The sequence below is a fragment of the Mustela nigripes genome, chromosome 1 (genome assembly GCF_022355385.1).
Source record: "Mustela nigripes isolate SB6536 chromosome 1, MUSNIG.SB6536, whole genome shotgun sequence".
Classification (NCBI taxonomy): Eukaryota; Metazoa; Chordata; class Mammalia; order Carnivora; family Mustelidae; genus Mustela; species Mustela nigripes.
The window spans coordinates 67,719,857-67,729,839 of record NC_081557.1 but is presented as its reverse complement, the minus strand read 5'-3'; positions in this window follow the sequence as shown (position 1 = coordinate 67,729,839).

Here is a 9,983-nt window from a genome sequence, read left to right as displayed (position 1 = left end):
TATATTCATACAATGGAATATTACTCAGCAGTAAAAAGGAAAATGCAACATAATGAGTAACCTCTGACATGTTATGTTGACTGAAAGAAGCCAAACACAGAAGAATATGATTCCATTGATATGAAATTCAAAAACAGACAAATTGTTGCAGTTGACCTTGACTGCAGGCTTGTAAGTCTCTGAAACAGAGGGCAATTTTTCCATGCCCTAATTTTCCATGCACTAATCTATGGTAGGGGCACCTGGGTAGCTCATTGGCTAAGCATCTGACTCTTGATTTTGGTTCAGGTCATAATCTCAGGGCCATGAGATTGAGCCCCACATTGGGCTCTGTCATCATAAAGATGTATCATGATGTACCTCACCATTTTCCGGTGGCTGGACAGGTACGTTGTTTCCAATTTTTCACTTTATAAATGGCAATGTCATGACAAACATAAATGGAAAAGTATAGATACTGAAGATTTTTTATATTAAACAAGGAGTTTAAGAGCAGGGATTCTGGAGTCCAGACCATCCAAATGTTTGAATCTCAGTCCCACCACTTATTTTTCGCAACCCGGGCAAGTTACTTAATCTTTCTCTGCTTCAGGGCACCTAAGTAGCTCCGTTGCTTAAGCATCTGGCTCTTGATTTCAGCTCAAGTCATGATCTCAGGGTCATGAGATCAAGCCCCATGGGCTCTGTGCTGGGTGTGGAGACTGCGTAAGATTCTCTCCATGCTGGGTGTGGAGACTGCGTAAGATTCTCTCTCTCACCCTCTCTCTCTGCCCTCTTCCCCACCCTCTTCCCCACCTTTCTCTTCTTTTCTAAAAAATAAATAAAAACCTTTCTCTGGGGTGCCTGGATGGCTCAGTGGGTTGAGCCTCTGCCTTCAGCTCAGGTCATGATCTCAGGGTCCTGGGATCGAGCCCCGCATCAGGCTCCCTGCTCATCAGGGAGCCTGCCTCTCTGCCTGCTTGTGATCTCTGTCTGTCAAATAATTAAATAAAATCTTAAAAGAAAAAAAAACAAAACCCTTTCTCTGCTTAAATTTCCTCACTAGAAGTGACGGTATTAATCATAACTCCCCTCATTACGTTGTTGTGAGTTAAATGGGGCCTTAGATATAAACCACTTAGAAAAATGCCTGGCATTTAGTAAGCCCTCAAAACGTGTTGCTATTACTCACAGTATTGTTTGAGGAAAGACCTATAACTCGGCTTAAACAAGTGAGGTTACAAACAAATGAGAAAAAAATAATTATTGTTAGAAGACTGGAGGAGACTGGAGAGGGTTACCATTTACTCCAAAAGTCTATGTTTGGTTTGGCAGTCTAGACCATGGATGGCATATTCCATATCTGTCTTATCCTTTGACCTTGGCTGACAGAACTCTTCAGTTACCACACTGTTCCCAGATAGAACCTTGAAATCCCTTTCATCACTCCAGCTTCCCTTAGTGTTTCAACCGAGTTGAGATAAGGGAGGGCTTTTTGACGTCCATGTTCTGGAGCAATGGTTCTCAACCCTGGTACACACTGGAGTCCCTGAGGTGGTGGTGTAGGCAGACTGCCAAGATAGCCCCAGTGATCTCCACCTCCGGTGGGCAAGCCCTCATGAATCCTCTGTCCCTGAGTGTGGGCTGGACCTAGTGGCCTGTTTCTAATGAACAGAACATAGCAAAAGTAATGAAATGTCATTTCCCTGAATGGGTTATAAAAGATGGTGTCTTCCATCTTGTTGGCTGATTCTCTCTCGTGCAGACTTTAATAAAGTAAGCTTCCATGTCGGAGAGTCCCGAGTGGCAAAGAACTGAGAGTGACCTCCAGCCAACAGCCAAGAAGGAATAGACTCTCAGTGCAGGGCCTTTAAGGAACTCAGTGAGCCTGGAAACAGATCCTACTACAGCTGGACTTGACAGCAGTCTTCTGAGAGACCCTGGACCAATACCTTGACTACACCTTTGTAGGAAACCTTGAAGCAGAGGATCTAGTTAAGTGTCCCTGAGTACAGAAACTGTGAGTTAATAAATATGTGGGGTTTTAAATTTTTTTTTATTTTGTTTAAAATTTTATTTATTTATTTGACAGACAGAGATCACAAGCAGGCAGAGAGAGGGAGGAAGCAGGTTCCCTGCCGAGCAGAGAGCCCAATGCGGGGCTCGATCCCAGGACCCTGACATCATGACCTGGGCTGAAGGCAGAGGCTTTAACCCACTGAGCCTCCCAGGCACCCCTGTGGGTTTGTTTGTTTTTTTTTAAAGATATTATTTATTTATTTGTGTGTGAGAGAGAGAGAGCATGAGCAGGGGGAGAGGCAGAGGGAGAACCAGACTTGAGCCTGATATAGGGCTTGATCCCGGGACTCCGGGATCATGACCGGAACTGGAAGCAGCCCAGCGCAGAGCTATGCTACTACGAGGAGCTCAGCTATTGTTCCCCTCCCTCCAGCCCTTCCCTGGATCCGAGGGCCCCTACCAGATTGCCCACTCAGACAACAGGCTCTAAACAGGGTTTACAAGCTGTAACTCTAAGAATATTCTTAAACAGTTATTCTTTGTAAAGTGTTCTATGGTCCAAATTGGAAAATAGGTGTCCCATCCCTGGGGGGTGGCACCTCCCTGACACTGACCATTTGACATTGATTGGTCCCCTGCCGTTGTTAACAGGCGGCTTACATGCTAATGTGGACACCCTCAGGAGCGGCCCCCACTGTCCGGCCGGCCCTCACATGGCCTTCAAAAGGGCTTAGGCGTCTCCTGGGTCACACGTACAAACAAGGGTTCACAGTCAATTTACTGGGAAAATATAGTAACACTGACTTGACCAACTTATCCTTTGGTAAGGTAGAGAAACAGAATAATGGAGTGATGGGGAGAACAGTCTCATAAGCCAAACAGCCTGAGCATAAGTTGAAGCTCTGGCACTTACTAACTCTGTGTCTCAACTTTCCCATCTGTGAAATGAGTAGAATGATACAGCACTTTTCTACATGGGACATATTAATTGATTGAATGACTGAGTCAATTACTACCTCTGAGAGACTTAGGACAGCGCTGACTTTCCATTGGTAGTAATGGACCTGTATCTTCACAACAACCTTGTGAGATAGTATGGTTAATGTTCCATTTACAGATGAAGAGGGGTGCTTGGTCCCACCCTTGGTTTCAGCTCAGTTTGTAAGATCAAGCCCAGTGTTGGGCTCCCTGCTCAGCAGGGCGTCTGCTCAAGAGTCTCTCTGTCCCTCTCCCTCTGCCCCTCTCCTTGTCTCTCTCTTTCTCAAATAAATTAATAAATCATTTTTTTTTAATTACACAGATGAAGTAACTGAAATTATTGCCCTCAGGAGCTCCTATCATGCGTCCCCCATGGCAGGTACGGTGAACAACAAGAGACTAAGGTCTTTTTTGCTTTAGCTCAGGAGAAGAGGGGAGTCACAAAAACAACTAAATTAAGAAAACAAAAACAAGATTTTTTTAAAGATGTTATTTATTTATTTGACAGACAGAGATCACAAGTAGGCAGAGGCAGGCAGAGAGAGGAAGGGAAGCAGGCTCCCTGCTGAGCAGAGAGCCCAATGCAGGGCTAGATCTCAGGACCCTGAGATCATGACCTGAGCCGAAGGCAGAGGCTTTAACCCACTGAGCCACTCAGGAGCCCCCAAAAAACAAGATTTTTAAAGAATCCTTTAAAAAATGTAATAAAATAAAATAATAAAAAAATAAAATAAATTTTAAAACCCCAAGATGACATCATATAATCATTGTGCAATGAAGACAATAAAACAGGCTGATGTCAATAAGCAAAAATGGAAAATAACCCAAATGCTCATCAGCAGGTGAATGAATACACAAGCTGCAGATTAGCCATGTAGTGGAAGAACAAGAAATGAAACACTGACACATACAACAGTGTAAGGACCTACTTTATATTTTTATATTTTAGCCAGAGGCTTCCATTGAGGTTCAACAATAACCTTGTTGTTTAACCCTTAAACTGTCCCTGCTCCCCTTCCCCCAGGGGACTTACTTAAAAACAAGTCCTGGAAACCAGGCCCAGGTAACAAAGCTCAAATACAAGGGTGGGTCAGGCCAGGTAGAGACATCCGATAAGTAGGGGGGGTATGCATACTGTCTCCCTAGTTACCAAAGAGTATGGGCCCCGCCCTTTGGGAGCCTTTTGGGCGCCAATTCTGACCAAGGTGATAGGCTGGGTCAAATGTCTACTATAGGGTAAACTGTAACTCAATTGGTCACCTAGCATCACTGTGCAGCTTTCTCTGTGTGTTACAATCTCATTGGCCACTTGTGCGTGGCCAGGCCCAACTACATGGGTTTTGCTCTATAAAAGTTAGTCTGGAAAGCAGGGAGGGGTTGTCTTCTGTGTAAGGGTTGGCCCCGGCCGGTCTGTTTGACGGCTGGTCTGATTCTTTTTTTAGAAGATTTTATTTATTTGACAGAGAGAGATCACAAGTAGGCAGAGATAGAGGGGGAAGCAGGCTCCCTGAGCAGGGAGCCCGATGTGGGGCTCGATCCCAGGACCCTGAGATCATGATCTGAGCCGAAGGCAGAGGCCCAACCCACTGCGCCACCCAGGCGCCCCAGTCGGTCTGATTCTTGATGCTTGGCGTGAAATAATGCTTTGCTTGACCTTTGCTTTGTATCAGTCTCGCTCCTTTAATCACGGACCCATTATTGGGACATAACAAACAGCATGGGTGAAACTCAAAACAATGCTGGGTGAAAAAGAAACACTGCACGCTATATGATTCTACTTACGTAACATTCTAGAGAACGCAAACACATTGGTCTTGACAAACCAGTGGTTGCCTAGGGCTGAGGGCAGAAAGAAGGATGGACGGGCTGCGCAGAGAACCATCTAGAGTGTTGGAAATGTTCTGTATCTCGATCATGGTCATTGTTTCATGGGTGTATCCATATAATGAAACTCATCAAATTGCACACTTTAAACGGATGCCATTTCCTGCACATTAATTAAACCTCAGTCAGGTTGGTTGTAAGACATGGGACCGTGACTATGAAGGTCAATAGAACAGGGCTCCTGGAAGCCTCTCAAAGAGAATGTTGTTTGTGCTGAGATGAGAATGTTCAGGTTGTACGAAATCAAAGAAATCAAGCCCAAAGGCACAGGCTTATGTTCAATCCCTGATGATCCAGAGGCTGGGAACGGTTGGCCCCTTAAGCAAGAAGGAGTTTCAGTGTCTAAGAGAATTTCAAAATAAGAATAAGACCCACCTAAAAGTTTTTATTATCCCCAGGCTCTGGCAATTCTAAACAACATCAGCGAGAAAATGCTCTTCCATGAAGACTGCTCCTATGCTGGTGTTTTCCACAATGGTCCACGGGATCAGAAAATTCTGTGTGGCGTGCAGTTCATGGTAATTTTTTGTTGAATACAGTGGTAAATTGTGATTGTAAGAATATGACTCTTAAACTTTGATCAGACCTATGTTACTCTGCCAGGACTCCTTCACTGTGCCCTGACTTTGTGACTTTTTTCATTGACTTTTATTGAAATCGGGCTGGGCCAGCTCAGTGCCTGCCTTGTCAGGTGGGAAACCCAGCCCATCCAGGCGCGGGGAAGGTAAAGTCAGACCCTGTGGGCCAGCTAGCTCACAAACGCTGGCTAGTTCAGGAAAACCGCTTTTGTCTTTCTCACTTTTAGGTTTGTTTTGTTATGTTGGACTGAAGACCATATTCTGAGATTAAGCAAACGGCATCTGCCCCAGGCCATGTACTCAATGCCTCACATCTCATTTTTACCAATGAAGAAACTGAGACCCAGTGATACAAAATCATTTCTGGAATGGAACGGCTAAGACCAGGATTCAAGTTAGACTTTTTGCCATCTGTTGGGTCCCCAACGTTGGGTCCCCCAGTAATTGGTCCGTGATTAAAGGAGCGAGACTGATACAAAGCAAAGGTCGCGCCAGGCATCAAGAATCAAACTGATCGGGATGCCGGGGTGGCTCAGTGGGTTGGGCCACTTGCCTTCGTCTCAGGTCATGATCCCGGGGTCCTCGGATCAAGTCCGCATCCAGCTCCTTGCTTGGCGGGGAACCTGCCTCTCTCTCTACCTCTGCCTGCCTCTCTGCCTGGTTGCGTGCTTTCTCTCTCTCTCTCTGATAAATAAATAAAATCTTTAAAAGAAAAAAAAAAAAAGAATCAAGCCTACCGTCGAACAGAACCCCACTGATCAGATGTCTCCACCTGGCCTGACCCACCCTTGTATTTGGGCTTTGTTACCTGGGACTGGTTTCCCAGACTTGTTTTTAAGTAAGTTCCCCTGGGAGGGGTGGGGCAGAGTCAATTTAAGTTTGACAACAAAATGGCAGTTCAACGGGGTGGGGCCGCTCTGCCTGAATAGGCCCTTACACCATCCACCACACTGCCCCCACTGCATATTTACTGAATACCTTTAATATGCCCAGCCCTGCATAGCATCATCCATAGAAGATCTAGAAGAAATGGTCTCTGCCCTTCAGAAGTATCATCTTTGAGCCCAAGACTAAAAAGCAAGAATGCCTCAAGGAAATTTATTCCATTACTGAGTACCCATTACACACCTATTATGAGCTGGACATTGTGATAACGGACCCAGGGTTTTCCGTGGAATCATCCGCCTTCCCACCTGTGTCTTACTGACCTTCACAGCAGCACCAGTAAGTAGTAATAGAGGAATCCCATCTTACAGCTAGGGAGACTGCTGTAAAGACATGTTAAATTATGGGGCGCCTGGGTGGGTCAGTCGTTAACCGTCTGCCTTCCGCTCAGGTCAGGATCCCAAGGTCCAGTGAACCAGCCGCATCAAGCCCCGCATTGAGCTCCTGCTCCAGAGGGAATCTGCCTCTTACTCTCTCAGTCAGAGTCAGTCTCTCTCTCTCTCCCTCTCTTTTTCTCTCTCTCTCGGGCGCACGTGCGTCCTATCTCTCAAATGAACAAATATTTTAAAACCTTAAAAAAACAATGTTAAATCGCTTGCCTAAGGTCACAAAGTTTAGAGTAGAAGAACTGGGCTTTTCCTGGGTCTGTCTGACTCCAGAGCCACAGTTCCACTGTGTCCCCGGCCTCTCTATTCTCCTGCCATCAGGACAAAAGAGAATACTCTCACCCTTAAAAGGACTACTGGCTAATAGGGGAGAAGGCTTGCCTGCGTCAGTTACCACAGCTTCTGATCACAGAGGCTGCGCACTCAGGTTGCATGGAGCAGGCAGTGTAGACCAAACCAGTTTGGTGTAAGAGCCTTACTTAGTACACTATAAGGCACCATAAAAATGCAGGTCCAAGGAGCCAATTTTAACACAGTTTCTATAGGTCTCCCGTACAGTAACATTCCATCCTCTTGCATCTCATCACCCATCTCGCACCATAACAACGTCCATGCGCAATACACAACAAACATATTTTCTTTCTTTTTTAAAAAGATTTATTTATTTATTTGAGAGAGAGAGAGACTCAGAGGGAAAGGGTGGGAGGATCCCAAGCAGACTCCACAGTGTGAGTGGAGTCCAACCTAGGACTGGATCTCACGAACCCCAGATCATGACCTAAGCTGAGACCAAAAGAAGTCAGATGCTTAACTGACTGAGCCACCCAGCTGCCCCAACAAGAAGCTTATTTTCAAGAAAGAAGCAAGAATCAAGAAGTTAACAGATCATCTGAAAGCATTGATCAGTTTTCCAGAACAAAACACCAGAATATATGGTTTGACAAATTCGTATGTCCTTACAGGAACAATGAAATAGCATATTTAAAATCATAGCATATTTAAAGTTTAAAAATCTCAAAAATGAGAACTCTATGGGGACCTACGGCTGTTATAAAGCTTGGACGATATAAACACACACATCATTTATTTCTCTTGGAAGTAAAAAATGGCTCTAAAGTTTTTGAGAAAATAAGCACTGGTGGGTGTTGATTTTTTTTTTTTTCTTTCCCAGAATGGTTGGTTGGTGAAAAGAGTCCCCAAATACCGAAAAGTTCCAGTGGCATATACTGTGGCAGAGGAGTCAATATATCAGGTTAGGTGTGAATTCTATCCTTCTGGCAAAAAAAAGCTCCCTCAGTATTGAATATGCGGACCCCTTCAAGTCTTAGTCCCAATCTACTTTTCTAGTCTTCCTCCCCGCTCCTCCCTCTCTGCCTCAACCAGACTGAGGCCATGCCTGGGATCAAGCAGGCACTTACTTGATATTGGTGAGGGTGCTTGAGGGGCTCAGCTGGTTAAGCGGTTAAGCATCTGCCTTCAACTCAGGTCATGATTCCAGGTCCTGGGATCGAGCTCCATGTGGGGCTCCCTGTTCAGCAAGGAGCCTACTTCTCCCTCCTCCACCTCATTTGTGCTGTACATACATAAATAAAATCTGTAAGTAAATAAATAAAATTTTTAAAACAAACCAAAAAATAGGTATTCGTAGAAAGAAAGAAAGAAAGGGAGGGAGGGAGAGAGGGGAAAGGAAATGGTCAATGTAATCAAGTCTTAAATGGACTCGTGCTATCTCCCTCTTCTAGGCAATCCTACTCTAAAGAAAAGATCTGACAATCTAAGATTTAAGTGTCATCAAACATGACCAGAAGAAGCATCTAACTAATGCAGAACAGTGGTTTTCCGCCCTGGCTGGCTATCAGAATCCCTCAGAGAGCTTTTGAAATATACTAATGCCAGGCCCCACCCCAGAGCATCTGATTCCATTGAACTGGAGGGACACCCTGGTCCTGGTGCTTTACTCCCAGTATGTGGACAGGATTGCCCATCTCTGGCCCAGGCCAGTCCCCTCAGAGTTCCAGAGAGTTGATGTCACATCTCCACGGCTAGACTCAGTGTCACTGGGTCACTCTAGCCTTTATCAGCGCTCAATCTCATGAAATTCTTCCTTTTCTCTTAACTTTCTCAGACTTCAGTTCTTCTCGTTTAACAAGTAGTTATTAAGCACCTGCCATGTGCCAGGTATCAGGTGTACTCCAGTGAGCAGAACAGTCCATTTCCTCTCACCTTGACCTCAGCAGGAAGAGCCCTCATGCCTGGACACTTTTCCCAATTGGGACCAGTCGGTCTCCACTAGTGAACTTCTCAGGACTAGGAGCCCTACATTAGTCATCTTTGGAGCTGCAGAGCCTAGCACATTGCCTGGTATGAAGGCAGATTTGATCCAAGTTGGATGAATGATTCCTAAATCCTCACAGATGGAATAAAGAAAACAGAAAACGGTCAAGAAGTTTATTTTCATTCGCCTGGACTTTCTCAATTCTACATCATAGAAATCTAGTTTAAATTCTCCCAAAGAAGGTATTTACTTGCTTATAAGAGGTAAGACAAGTGTACAGAATCTCGGAGCTCAAATCATGTCATTAGGGCTCAATCTCTCTTGGCCGCTCCCAGCTGGCTCAGGCTGTGTCATCTTGGCATCTTTCCTAGTTCAGGGCCTCTCCACGAGACAGGCAAGATGGTCCTCCAGGAGGTCCCAGGTCTGTAACCTCCGATTTTAGCAATCCAGGCACGGACTCCGGACTCCGAGGGCCCCAGGTGCACATTCCTGAACCAAACGTTCTCTGGCTCAAACATTCCCCCAGTACTCTCTGAGTATCTATCATGTGCCAGGCCCTGTGCAAACAAGCAGGCAGGTCGTCAGCGAACAATTGGATAGATGGAGGGATGGAGGGATGGAGGGAAGGTTGATTGATGGATGGGTGGATGGGTGGATGGGCAGATGATGGGTGGTGGATGGGTGTCACTAGTATCCGAGCCTGAGGCTCCCTTGTTGTCCCCTGTTCTCACCCCTCCACCCCAGGCTATCCCTTCACTTTCCTAAAAGCCTCCTTGACCCTGAAGCCATTATAATGATCCTTTCTCTTGGTCCTCAGGCAACAGCTGGTACTTTCCCTCCCTCCCGCCATCCAGCATCCAGCATCCAGCGTCCAGCCTCCAGCGTCCAGCATCCAGCCGAATCTGGAATCGATACCAGTGAACTGGGTGTGAACGGAAG